At 39.1% G+C, this 14,598-nt stretch overlaps 1 pseudogene across 1 annotated transcript in view; it reads right to left on the bottom strand.

The window, feature by feature from the left end:
* The window catches only part of LOC308437470 (histone deacetylase 3-like), a 120,922-nt pseudogene that overhangs the window by 68,621 nt on the left and 37,703 nt on the right, over positions 1-14,598 (bottom strand). Inside the window, exon 2 of the transcript in view lies at positions 4,869-4,944. The product of the transcript in view is annotated as a histone deacetylase 3-like (transcript). The remainder of the gene's footprint in view (positions 1-4,868; positions 4,945-14,598) is intronic.

Below are 14,598 nucleotides of genomic sequence, written 5' to 3'. Positions count from 1 at the left end.
TCATAAAGTCTTTGTCTGGGGAGGAAGATCGAGTGTTGGCCCTCTTACATGCTTGAAGAAGGTATATTGAGCTCTGTAAAGTCCCTTCTTTCCATCTGTCTGTCTGCTGGTGAGTGGCCTAACTCCTGACCCTCAGTTGCACATGCTAACAATTCCATACCCCCACCCCCAATGCATGTGGAAATCAGGCTTTCAAATGTGTGGGACAAGGAGAATATTTCTCATTTAAGTCACCAAAAAGACATTCTATAGCATTCTCAAAGCATTAATAACAATGCTTTTAAAGGATGAAATGAGATGTGGCACCTAAACATAAACAAACATCAAAATTCGATGACCATAAAAAAAAAAGTCAAAGAAAGCAAGGCAAGAACAGAAGAGTATTCCCTGTGTTACTCCACTGAGTTAGAAAATAACCAAGGAATGTCAGTGAAAACCACAAAGGAGAAATTACAAAGGTAACAATGTCAGTAGAAAACAAAATTAAGTCTAGCTTCGTCCAGTCGATCACTTCCTCTCTGACTCTATTATACAGAGAAAAAAAATCTATTTTTACCAAATTCTGATAGAGAAGTGTCTGAAATGCCTGACTTAAAATTCAGGCTGTGCTAAAACAGTGACAATTCATTTGGTGCAAAAGCAGGGTCGAGGAGATCACAGAAAGTTTGCAGACATTCTTAGCAGCAGCAGAGTTATGACACAGCAACATATGTGTGCTGCTGTTCAAGTTGAAATATAATGAGCACTAAAGAAATAAATCAATGTTCCAGAATTATAAACCCAAAAAGACGAGAAGAGGCTCTCCAAACAGGAGGCAGCAGTTTGCAATTAAGTTGCTTCCCGTGACAGTAATTCTGTGTGGCAGACTCCAGATACTGAGCTTTGGTTGCCTGTATCCCACACACTAAAAGTTAAAGTATGGCACAGAAAAACCTCTGCTTCAAAAGTAGATATTTTACAGGTCTGGATTAATTACTATAATTATAGAAAATTATTGTAGCACTCATTGTTTTTTAATTAAACTTTATTTAATGCTGGCATTAACGTTCCTCATGTGTAGCACAAGGTAATAAAGCCAGCTGATAAATAAACCCAAGAGCCGACTATTTGAAAAGCCAGTAAAAATAAGTAGTTCAAACTTAATAGTCTAACCGTCGGGGATTCCAATGAAGAATTAGAGAGAGAATATAAGTATGTGGATAAGGTTTACTTTTTAACTATTCTTATTTTTTTGAAATTAAAATATAATTTCATAATTTTCAATCTTCCTTTTTCATCCTCCAATACCCTCTAAGTACTTCCCATTCCTCTCCCTCTCACATTCATAGCTTTGGGTCTCCGTTATTATATATGTAATATATAATATAAATATATATTGTATATAATATTTATGTATAAATATTATATATAAATATGTATATATTTATATAGACCTATGTATGCTTTACATTTGTATTCCTAAATACACACTCATTGTTCTTAAAGCATAAGCTGAAGCCATAAAAGTAATAGATTAAAAGGTCTAGGACTTTAACCAGTGTCAAGGCCACCTACATCATCTTTTGACACAAGAGTCCCCATCAAATATATGTCTGGGTTGTGCAGTTAAAAGACACAAACTTCTAGAAAATTCCCAGGTGCATTTGGTACTGCCAGTGCTGCTGATGCTGCTGGTTTAGAAACTATACTTTAACAACCGCCAATTTAAGTAAAGTGGAGCTATTTCCAGGAAAATATAAAAACATAAATGATTCAGAAAGCAAAAAAAAAAAAAAAAAATCCAAAAATACATTTAGGAGTTACTTTCACACGTTTCCCAAGCTAGAGAATTCGCTAGCTGCATTATTTAAAATTACTAAGAAACGTATGATCCCTATGCCAAGGCAACAGTTTCCAAGCATTAAAAAGTAGAAACTACAATGCTAGTGAGATGAATCAGTGAGTGGATGCACCCACAGCCATGTGTGACCAAGTGAGCTTCATCGAAGAACCCAAAGAGGAGGAAAACAACAGTCTCTACAACCTATCCTCTGACATCCACATATGTGCTCACACACACACACCCACACACACACACACACACACACACACAAACACACACACACACACGTACATATGCACACACATAAATAGATAGATAGATAGATAGATAGATAGATAGATAGATAGATGGGTGGGTGGGTGGGTGGGTGGGTGGGTGGGTGGGCGGCAGATGGATGGATAGATAGATAGATAGATAGATAGATAGATAGATAGATAGATAGGTAGGTAGATAGGTAGATAGGTAGATAGATAGATAGATAGATAGATAGATAGATAGATAGATAGATAGATAAAACCATTTGGTTTATTTGGAAGCTAATAAATCCCAATGCACAACATTGAGACTGCAGTTTGTTGGGAGGCCAAGTCATAAATTAACTAAAACCTACTATGCTCTGAGCAGGATGAGTTCTTCCTCAGCCTAGACAGAGGGTCAACATCATGATCTGTCAGTACTATAGGCCTCACTCAGGTACAAATGGAGGCATCAAAATTCTACCAAAAATTCTGATAAGCTTGTGAATAAAAATAAGCAACCACTTCAATGTCGTCCAGAGATGCAATACACTTTAATAATTGTACATCTATAATATAAATCAAATCAATCAGTTCAGTCAAAAAGTCTGCCAAAGCGACTATTTCCATCCAAAACATCATAAACAAGAAACTGAAGGGAATTTATTGAACTTGACCATGAATATGAATCTCTAAGCAATGCCTGCTTCCATTAGAGACTTTTGGAAGTTTTAAGTAATGCTTCAAGACCCAAATTTGTTAGCAAGTCCTAAGAGCCAGTTCTACTAAGTGTGAAACACTTTTGTAGATAGTGACATTATTTCATAGAAATATGATGTACATATCATCTTGTGTCAGCAGGCTGAAGGGACTGCATTATAAGATCATTTAGGTATAATAAGGAAGTGTCAAGAAATTATATTACCGAGAATTGGTTTCTAAGGCATAATAGAGATTATTAGTGTGCGGTGGTCTATCTTCACTTTGAAACTGTTAGAGAAATCATGTTGATAATTCTTCCCTCAAGTATAGAAGCATATTATTAAAATTACTTCCCATATGCTCTGCCCATCCTTGTGACACTTTAGCAAGAAGTGCTGACGATTCAGTGTGTCTACCCAGGGTATTCTATAGAATCTGTGAACTCATTTTCTAATTTACACATATTGCTTCCTTCAATCACCCCTCCTGATGGTCTATTCCCTCATCTAATTACTCTCAGAGAAAAGAAATGCTTTAATATTAATTTTAAGTTTCTTCTCTAGCAAAATCAGAATACAGCAAATAATTGGCAATTCCCTGTTGGCAGGTAAGCCGACACTTCACACTGTACTGCTGACCCTTTCTGTGGGTTCATTTTGTAATTCCGTCTCTTTCTATCAAGGTTATGTGAAAACACATTAACCGGACAGTAAATATCTTGAAAGAAAGGAGAATACTAAAGAAATATGTATGCATTCTCAATGCCCAATGCAATGTTTAATATTTCACTAAATAGTACATTATTCCTCCAAAATATTTGGCTCACCTTTAATCATTTTCTCCCAAGAAGCAAATGCTCCTGAATAGAACTTGATTTTCTTCATGTGTTAAATTTTTCTCCGCAATGATTACTACAGGAAACTTAAGAGGAGCTTTTGTCTGTTTTGTTTGAGCATACTTATTCCAAAAAAAAAAAAAAAAAAAAAAAAAAAAAAAAAAAAGTGAGAGAATACTTACTCCAAGAAAATCAATAATATTAATCATCTCCAAACTACAACAATGGAGAGATCAATCCTTGCTATCCTAAAATAAAACACCGAGACATAGAAAAGGAAACTGCTAACAAGGTCTGAAATGCTAGGCTCAAGGACGGAGAAGATACCAGCATGGAAGGGTTTCTTGCCTATGCTGAGATGCCTGGCACTGTTACACAGGAAAAGAGCAAGCCGACCACAGCGACAGTCCTTAGCACCCAAACATGGCTAAACCACCAAACAACTGCCAGAGAGGCCCCACTTCTTGATGTATGAAAAAAGCAAAAGAAATCTACCACTTATTGTTATTTACTATATGATTAGTAAGATGGCTCCTGGGGCTGGATAAATGGCTCAGTGGGTAAGAATACTTCCTGTTCAGACCAGAGGACCTGAGTTCAAATCCTCAGCACCCATATTTTTTTTCAAAAAGATGTGCATGGATACCCATGAATGTAATAACCCCAGAGCTACACTGGGTTTTCTGGGCCATGTTGGACACTAGTCTACCTACAAGTTCACTAAAAGATTGTGTCTCAGGAGAGTAATATGGAGAATGATAGCGCAAGACACCAATGTAATCTGGTTTCTGTGAGCATTCATAACCTCACACACATGTGAGTATAACATACACACACACACACACACACACACACACACACACATACACACACACACACACACAGGGAAGGAACACTTCCTTGACATCTGAAGTATGTCTAACTGATATGTATTTCTCCTCTGTTTATGAGATTAAATTTAAAATTTCTTAAAGAATTTCAGTTTTCAATAAGCACAAGGCAGTGTGTTTTGGAGCTTTGGCCATTTGCTCCAGATTCCTGATGTCCATATTATATAACAAGTTGTCCTTTTTATGACTTGGCTATGTTACTAAAGTTATCTGGTGGTTCTCGCCATGTAGTCACTGAGCATAGAATTCAAACAGACCAGGATAAATACAGCCCCTCAAACTTTGGCAGCTCCTTGCAAACAAAAATATGAAAAGGACAGAGTAACCAAGGAGGCAAACAGTGAGAGCAACCACTTGGGTAAGAGCACCAGGACTGAACTCACGCAACTGCAGTAGTCAGTCACCACCAACGCACCTCCCCGGCGTAAAGAGCTCAGCGAACGCTCATCCAACTCTGAGCTTTAAAACAAAGAGAATTCATTTTTAAACCTTACAAAAACTTGAAATATTTTTTAACCGAATGATCACACAGCTTTTACCAGGGTTGAATTCTAGCTTGCTAGCATTTTCAATAAAATTTTACATGTGGGTAGAACGTGTCACAGAAAATGCCACGAAGCTGCAATAAATCATTCTGAAGGCACAATTCATAGAAAATCTGCTTATGTGAGCATTATGTCAGTAATTTAGCTGTGGCTCCTCTCCTTGACAGGTACATACCATTGAATTCATGAGTCTAAGAAGCAAAATAAAGACTTACTCTGGTACTAATCAAGTCTGCTCAGCATTAAATAGGACAGCATCACAGGAAACCAACTACAGTGACGCTGATTAATATAAATTGTCTAAATCATAAGCCATGAGAACTTTGGTTCCCAATGAATAGACTCTTATGTCTTAGAAAAGTTAGGCAAAAGAAACTTCTAGGTATTATGTATATTTTATGTATCCAAAACTCTTAGATAATAGAAGATTTTTAATGTGTACTCAAGGCTTTGGCGTAACATGGTAGCGTTCATTGCAAAATGAAGAAAAATTGCACTCGAGAAAATGGATGAATGTAATGAGAGATACTAGTACTGTATAACTAGGCCACTCTGCTCCTACTACTAAACTAGCCAGTGGGCGTTTGCTGTGCACAGCAGCAAAATTCTCAGATTAACCAATAGGTTTCCAGCATTGGTTTGTTCAGTGAACTGATCACAGGAGAATAAGTGTATCAGAGAGCATAGTTATGGGTGGTTAAAAATAAGTTTGGGTGCCTACCAGAGTAGACGATGCACAAAACTGAAAGTGCTTAGCAGAAGTACAGCTGAAGAACCTGAACACAAGACATCCAGCTGGAAGAAAACTGTCCTCCTTTCTGAGCGTTGCCTGGGCAAGAAATAAAAACCCAGCACAGTACCCTACTGTCAAAATTTAAGTAAACAGACCATCAGATCCTGGATTACAGAATGCTAGGACAAGTTGGGTCTCATTTCACAAGGGATTATGTCTTTATAAGAGGAGAAAAAGCAGAAAAGATTCTGCCCAGGAAATCCAGGTAAAAGGTTGTCTAAACAAACCGAAGCCCTTCTTGTCTGGAAGGCACGCATGCTTGACTTGTCTGATTACTTAGTCTCACAATCCTCTCTCTGCAACCCCAACATGTGAAGACTAATGGTAGCCCAAGGGGGGAGGGGGAGGCAACAATGCAATAAGGCAAAACTTCTGACTCATATCATACCTTCCAATCATGGTGCTGATCATGCTATTTCTTCAACTTTTAATTGTTTGCAGTTTTGATTTGAGTATCTCATTATTGTTTAAATGTTGACACTTATTAAACTACTGTGTTTTAACTTCTGTCTTACCAGGAAAAAAATAAAAAACTTTATGGCTGTCCCTTACTTAAATATACTGAAAACAGGAAATGAGAGCTTAAGGGGTGAATAAAAATGTCTGCACAAAAGGAGAGCAGGTGGATTTACAGCTGAGTCCTATCAAACCTCTAAAAAAAATCTAAGACAAATACTTCTCAACCATTCCATAAAATTACATAATGAAATTCATTATATAAAGCCAGCATTATCTTGATATCGAAACCATACGAAGATGTTGTGGGTTTCCCTGGTGTTGTTTATATTCTGACGTTATTTTTTATTTTAAATATTTTATTTACTTATATTTCAAATGTCATTTCCTTTCCAGTTTCCCCTCCATAAACCCCCTATCCCATCTCTCCTCCCCCTGCTTCTATGAGGGTGCTCCCCCATTGACCCACCCACTCCTGCCTTCCCACCCTGGCATTCTCTTACACTGGGGTATTGGGCCTTCACAGGACCAAGGGCTTCGCCTCTCCTTGATGCCTGATAAGGTCATCCTCTGCTACATGTGCTGCTGGAGCTATGGGTCCCTCCATGTGTACTCTTTGGTTGGTGGTTTTGTCCCTGGGAGCTCTGGGTATGGAGGGGTCTGCTTGGTTGATATTATATATATATTATATATGTGTGTGTGATATATGTTATATATATTACATATATACATACATTTGCAATATATGATATACACATATATGTAATGTATATACATATGTGTGTAATATATGATATACACATATATGCAATGTGTATACATATGTATGTATAATATACAATATATTACATATATGTATGTTTGTATGTATATGGATCAGATGTGCAGCTTGGTCTGCATGCGGGTCCCCCAACTATTGGAGATGGGGTTTACCCTGACTCTGTTGCTTGACTGTAGATCCTGTTCCCTAACTGATCTCAGTGGGAGAGGATGTGCCTAGTCCTGCAGTGACTTAATGTGTTAGAGTGGGTTGGTACAGGGTGAGGGGAAGTTGGGGGCCGGGGTCACCTTTCTCATAGACTTCTGGAAGTGTGTGTGTTGTTGTTGTTTTATATGTGTACATATGTATACATAAAATACATAGGTGAAGTATAGGCCATGCAACTATACCTCCTACAGTTAAACTATAGAAAAAGAACCACAAGATGAGAAAACAGGTTTTAAGGAAAAGACGGAGCTTGCATTTACTACTCCCATCTGTTTACCTTGCAGCATTTTAGTATGATGTGAAATTATTTAATGTTTTGAATGTTTTGAGCATCTCCATAAAATGAAATATATGTGTCACAACAGGAAGGATCGTGACAGTATCAATCTACTGTGTGTGTGTGTGTGTGCGCGCGCACACACACACACGCGCACACACTTATCCCCTAGCAGAGCACCTGCTAGATTATAAGCACTCAATAAAAACATTTAAAATGACTTAAAACTTGTGAATGAAAACTAACTCATAAGAATTAAATAAGATAGTTTATTATCAGGCATTGTATAAGCTATAAAGTTTTACAAACAGTAATGTTAATACTAAAGAGTCAAATGTTACATACAAGTGGATAAAGTGCAAAACATGAGTGAAGTGTGACCAGTGGCCATTGTAGTAATAGTGCCGGGGAGCCATTTAGAACCTTCATTTCACAGCTGAACCGACAAAAAAGTAACAGCCTCCCTCATCCTAGCATAAGGATAAAACAATATAGTATACGTGTGCTATAGTGGTATGTTCCTCTGAGATCCGAATCTTCTCACCCCTGAGTTGTGTCTTATATGAGGAAAAGGGCATTGTAGATGTGACCAAACCAATGACCAACCACACAAATCACACTGGATTGTTCAGGTGACCTCAATGCCTTCCCTAATTCCTCATAAGAAGATACAGGTCAAGGGAACAATGGAATTACATAAGCTGAAACTGAAGTGACACACTTTCAAGTTGTAGGAAGGGAGTCACAAGCCAGAGATCTCAGGTAGCCACCACATGGTAAAGAAAGCTAAGAAACAGACTCTCCCTCCACAAGCTTCTGGTGAGAAAGTTCCCTCCGCCGGAATCACCTTGACTCTTGACACTTTGACTTTACCCCACTGAAACTGAGATCAAATGTAAGATGCCAAAAACATTTTTTTAAAAATCTGCCTTAGAGTTACTGTCTGTGTTAACAAAAGCAATAAAAAGTTAATACAGGGTGTCAACTTGGTTTTATCTGTGAAGCAGTATACATGTGCAATGTATTGATGTTTTATGTCTAAGGGGATAATTCTATTCAAGGAAACAATTTACCCACTGTTGAACTGTACAATGTTTGATTTTTTTTAATTGAGATAGAATTACACCAAATCTGCCTGGGCATGGCAGGAAGTTCTGGGACAACACCTTGAGGTGGGGTTAGGGGGTTAGGGTGAGAGTTAGGGGGTCAGGGTTAGTATTAGGCATGCAGCAGGAAGTGAATGAATAGGTGGTGGTGTGATGGGAGAAGAAAAGAATCTGAGTGGTTTGTGCACTGTGAGAAGTGGAACTAGAGATGTGAAGGCAGTTTCTGCTCTTTCTCCTTGGTAGATGGTGAATTACACTGTCCATCAGTGGAGCCAATAGCAGACACAATGCCACTGGGCTTATGGTCTCTTCCCTTGAGAGAGTAGACCACTGTGTAAGTTGCTGTGACTTCCAGAGCTGCATCCTAGCTCAGGAAGAAGAGCAGGACCTGTAGAGGGGAGAGCACAACTGAATGACATGTCCTGCTCTGTTTACATCTCTATTAGTATATCTGCTCATCTCTCTAGTTGGTTGTGGTGATGGTTCAGTCATGAGACTGGACAACTCTATGTTGAATTCCAGTTTTTCTGTGCATTTGACTTTGGCCAGGAATTTGTTTCCTTTGAAATCTTTTGTGTTGGACAAATATTTGACCATCCTACATTACAAAAGATGCCACTCTTGATGTGGCACAGGTCCACACCAGTACAATAAGCAGTATGTGATGGAAAGATGGGAGAGAAAGAAAAGCAGCCCAATTTGTCCGCTATGTAGGGAGGCAGAACTGGAGATGTAAGGGTGGAGAGGAGCAGCCTTATGTGGGTAGCCTGAGATGACACCTAAGGCCATGGTGAAGTTGCTGCCCCTCCTGCAGCCAAGGGCCTTGTATGGTTCTGTGGCCCCACAGCAGCAAGGGTCTGTATCGGTGTCCATGGCTTGTTTTACCACCAAAAGTCTTGCAGACATCTTTTTTTTTTTTTTTTTTTTTTTTTTTTTTTTTTTGGCTGATGCCCGGGACTATGTAGATGACCAAGGGTAAAGGAAAGCTGGTCCGGTACCTTGCCTAAGAAGCACAGGAGACCTAGCCCTGGTGGCAGGGTCATGAATGAGCTAGACGAAGGATATGAGCACATCAGAGATGGGCCCTCACCAGCTGGGTGGTGGCCTAGGCACAGGAGAGATGCCATCCATCTGCCCCTAGTCACCTGCTGCAGGGTGGAGAAATAACCGCATCCTTTCCCTGGACAGCATGACGGAATTGGTCCTGACGACATAAGAGCAGAAGACCTGGAACCCCTGAAGCAATTGGGAAAGTTGGCCATTCCTTTCCAGTAGATGCACTCAGGTGAAGTGGCTCCACGCCTTCCCAGAGAAGTTTGAAAGAGCTGGCAGGAAGACCAGTTCAGCTACTACCCAGACCCAGATCCAGGGCCTTGAGCTGGCCCACTCCAGCATCTACGGCATCTATGAAGCACTTGAAGGGGTCAGTCCTGCAGGACTAAAGCTGCAAGATCTCAGGGAGCAACGAACTATCCAAAATGAGTCATCCAGTGTTGATGGTGTAGCCGAAGCCAGAGGCCTTGAACTGGACAAATGACTCACTGCAATTAGCATGTTTGTAAGTGAAGCTGTTTACACAACAGGGTATACACTGTGCGCACACTGTGACACACTGTAGCTTCCGGAGTGAGATGAGTTGTTGTTTTGCTTGTTCTCTATAGAAGGGGAGGTTGCAAGGGTGGAGGAGGGATAGGAAAATAAGTGGGACTGATGTGCATGATGGGAAATTCACAAAAAAAAAAACTATTTTAAAATTTATAAATAAAACATAGATTCCCAAACAACAGGAGCAGTCCCTATCCCAAAAGCTGTTCCCTGAATGTGGAATATGTTCTTCAAGCTAGACTTTCTTGTCTTGCCTCAATGAGAGAGGATGCTCGTAGCCTCGCAGAGACTTGGTGTGCTAAGGTAGAGGGACACCCAGGGGGACCTCACCTGCTCAGAGGAGATAGAGAGGGGTAAGGGGGGAAGGATTGAGGAAGGGGGTGACTGGGAGGGGGCAGTGAACAAAATGTAAAATGAGTATGTAAAATAAAAAAATAAAGATTATGAATTAAAATTTTTAAATATTTCAAAAATACACAAAAAAAATTTAAAAATTATATCACTTGCCTCTCCTTCCTTTCCTCCTTCCAAACTCTCCTAGTTATCTTCCCTTGAACCTCTTCCATGTCCCCTGCACTCTGAAGTCAATACTAGTCCTTTGATCATTATTTTATGTGTGTATGTATGATATGTGAACACAATTATCTGTGTCCATTTTTGACATATGCAAGTGAGTTCAAGGCTGACCATTCTTCATGGGAAAACCAGTATGGGGGCTCATCCTTGGGAGAAGCTAATTCTCTTGCTCCCAATGATCAGTAGTTGCCTGTAGTTTTTATCTAGCTGTGGAAGCCTGTGGCATTTGTCTCTTCCACATTAGCATGTTTATTGATAATATTATTCTTCTGTTCTTGTTTATGCAGTCATTTCTGGGAGCCATTGCCTTACAGCAGACTTCCCCGTGTTCTGGCTTTTATAATCTTTCTTTCCCTCTAACTGCAAAGACAATACAGACTACAGATGAATCCCCTAGTTGTCCCTCAGGAGTTGAAAGTGGCTTCCTGTTGCTGAAGACAGTATACATTTAGGTCATACAACTCTGAAGACTCATGCTGAATCTGACACAAAAACCTCTTTTCCTATGGTCTAAATGCCATGGTTCCAGAAAACACTATGCAGGCTGCCAGGGAAGGAAGCAATTAAACATTTCTAGTCAACTGTAATACCTATGAACCAAACAAGTACAGCATTGCAAGACACATATAACGAGGCAATGAATGGCATTCACCTGTTGGTGGCAACAACCAGCTGTTTTGTTGAACTAAAGACCACTTAACAGCAAGAAAATCCTGCCTGGTACTAAAAATCCAGGGAGTTTGCCAGGATGAATGAGGTCATGGATCTTAGAAAAGAACCTGTTACCACCACTTTGGTAGATCAACATAATTCTGTGCTGTATTTTAACTTGTATCCTTATATTTACATAGAAGCTGCCACCCCTCATCAAAGAAGCTTCTCTGACAGCAACAGGACACAATGGAGAAATCAACAGAGCCCAGGGAGCCCAGGCTCAATGGATGTAACATCACAGCTCGTGCATATAAACCATGAGACTTACTTACTTCGAAAATCCTCTTCTTAGGACTTTCATATTGTGTAATATATTATTTTATCATATATGTAATATGATAAAAAGGCTATTGGATGCTGTGTGTGTGTTATACATTATCTCAAAAGCTTTTGACATTTTTATATGCTTTGTCATGGTTCCTGTGTGTGTGTGTGTGTGTGTGTGTGTGTGTAGAAACCTGCTGCTTGGAGGAAACAAGTTCTTTGCCGAAGGTAAAACACATGTCCAAGTGGCAGCACCATTCCTTGAGACCAGGTTTGGGGAGCAGTTTGGCAATGAAAACAAAAGTTCCTGTAGATCAATCTGAGAGTGATAAGGAAAAATGGCTTACCTTGCCTCACTCTCTACAGTTGACTGCATGGGGACTGACTTTGCATGCGTTCTATCTCTACAGGACCTACACAGAACAAATTGAAATTGGACTTCTGCCTAGAACTATAGTTTCACTCCAGAGTGTCAAAGATTACAGATTTCTCCACCCGCATCAACTTGCCAGGCATTTAATTAGATGGAGAGTTCCATACTCTATTTCAAAGCTAAACTTTAAAGGAGGAACAAAATCTTACCAGAAAATGAATTCATTCTGCTTGAACTTTCCTGAGAACTGACTGGGTTGAGCAAATATTGATATATTTCACCCGTTTTAAAAATCTTTCTCCTTTCTTTTGTATGTTCAGGGATAGAATAAACTTTCAGTTGATTGTAACCAGCCTACTCTCATTTTCAAAAAGTTTTAGAATTATATATATATATATCTATATATATGTATGTATATATGTATATATATGTTATATATATGGTATTGAGGTATTAAACATTGGTTGATAACTTATGACTTGCTGTTTAAAATTCAGAGCTCCAAATCTGCATAGAGTAAGATAAATAGCTATAATCCCTGTGGGAGGTGAAGACCTGAGAATGAAGAGAACAACTTGGGTCAACTAGCCTGTCTTAGGCAGAAACAAAGAGAGTTGCCTCCAGAGCTCTAATGTCTCTGAGCCAGAACTGCCCTGAAGTCTCAACCCTGAGGACTAGCTTTTATAATACCAAATGGCACTACATAAGATTCTAAAGAAGAGGAGCAACGCACAATCCTACCCAGCTATGAAGCCCATGAGCCACAACAATGACCATCTTGGCACAACATCTGTAAGGGAGCAATAGGGACACACACACCTTGGTGACATACCAGCATCTTTTAAATGAATTTAAGACCTTCTCAACAAGAAGAGAGCCATGCTTAGTAAGGAACTCTGACCTAGGGCTAGTGAAATGATGAAAAACAACCACTGTTTCATTAAACTAGCATAACCCCTAAATACAGCCTAAATAGCCGTCCTTATACCCACAGATAAGTATAGTTCTCACCTCTCATCAAAGAAACATCTCTGCAACAGATAGAGATTAAAAAAAAAAAAAAACTACAACCAAGAAAAATGCCGAGCTGTGGAGCTCAGTCCCAATGGGTACATCTTAAAAACAACTACACCTAAGGCTCATTGTAGAAGGGGTGGTGGAAAGACTGTAAAAGCCAGAGGATCAGGGAGTTTGCTGTTTCACTGTTCTCCTAGTAATATCAGAATCAACCACTGTAGGTTTCACCAACATGACTTTCTAAACATGAGGCAAATAATGACAACAACAACATGTGTGCTATGGTTAATGGGGGAAAGATTTCAAGACCATACTCTCATACAAACACAAAACTATAGGCAACTAAGGAATGCTATAGAAACAGTCTTACCCAAGAAAGGGCATACTAATTGGTTATCCAATACTAAATGGTCACCCCTGAAATACATACAAGTAATATCACATAGACTGAGTAGGTTATGCCTGGGAATATATGTGTTCATATGTAAATATGTGTGTGATTGTAACAATAGTTAAGAAAAAAAGTCCATCAATATGAAAGGACTGCTACATGGAAGAGCTTAAAGGTGAGGGGAGGAAAATGTTGTAATTATATTAGAATCTCATAAATTAAAACAAAAGCAGACAGAGGGACTATGTCTCAAACAATGAGAAAAGATATGAATCAATTTCCAAAGGCTGTTCTTACCTACACATGAACACACCTATAGTCATACACAAGAGCATGTACAGACACACAAACACACATGCACACACACACAAACACACACACACTTTCTTTTAAAATGAAAAAAGATGAACCTTCAAGAGTGAGTCCCCTGGAAGCATCACAGTTTACACTGCTTCTCAGTAACAAGCTGGAGCTCACATCTTCTAACTAACCAAAGGAGAGGCACCAGTTCGTCTACAAGTTTATGTCTTCTGATCATGTATCTTACTAAAATATCAGTTTGCAAGCTTTAATCTGTGAGCTTCATATAAGCATGAAGAGAAAACAAACCTGTACTGTCCCGTAATTCTGCGTTTGTCATTATCAGTATTTCCACAGACCATTTTTACTTGCATGTTTGTACTTGGTAGTCTATAGATACTTAAAAGACATTTGTTCTTTTAACCAACCAAAGACACGTCCACCTTTTCAACAGATTTTATGAATAGTAGGTTTAACCTATGAGTCACACCAGATATTTTACATTGTGGAATAGAATTCACAGTTTTATGTTACAAGTCATGAAATATCACCCATAAGGAAGAATTTTAACTTCCCTGCACAGTTCATGTCTCCAGAGCAATGCACTTGCTTTACACAGTGTCCTCAGCAGTATGTCCGCAAGAAGACTGCAAAATGAGTTCAATATAGTGATGTGATCCAGCAGAACGCCTCAAAAACTTAAACCAT

Source organism: Micromys minutus (genome assembly GCF_963924665.1).
Source record: "Micromys minutus genome assembly, chromosome: 26".
NCBI classification, from domain to species: Eukaryota; Metazoa; Chordata; class Mammalia; order Rodentia; family Muridae; genus Micromys; species Micromys minutus.
The sequence above is the reverse complement of the archived record's forward strand: the minus strand, read 5'-3'. Positions and strand labels throughout refer to the sequence as shown.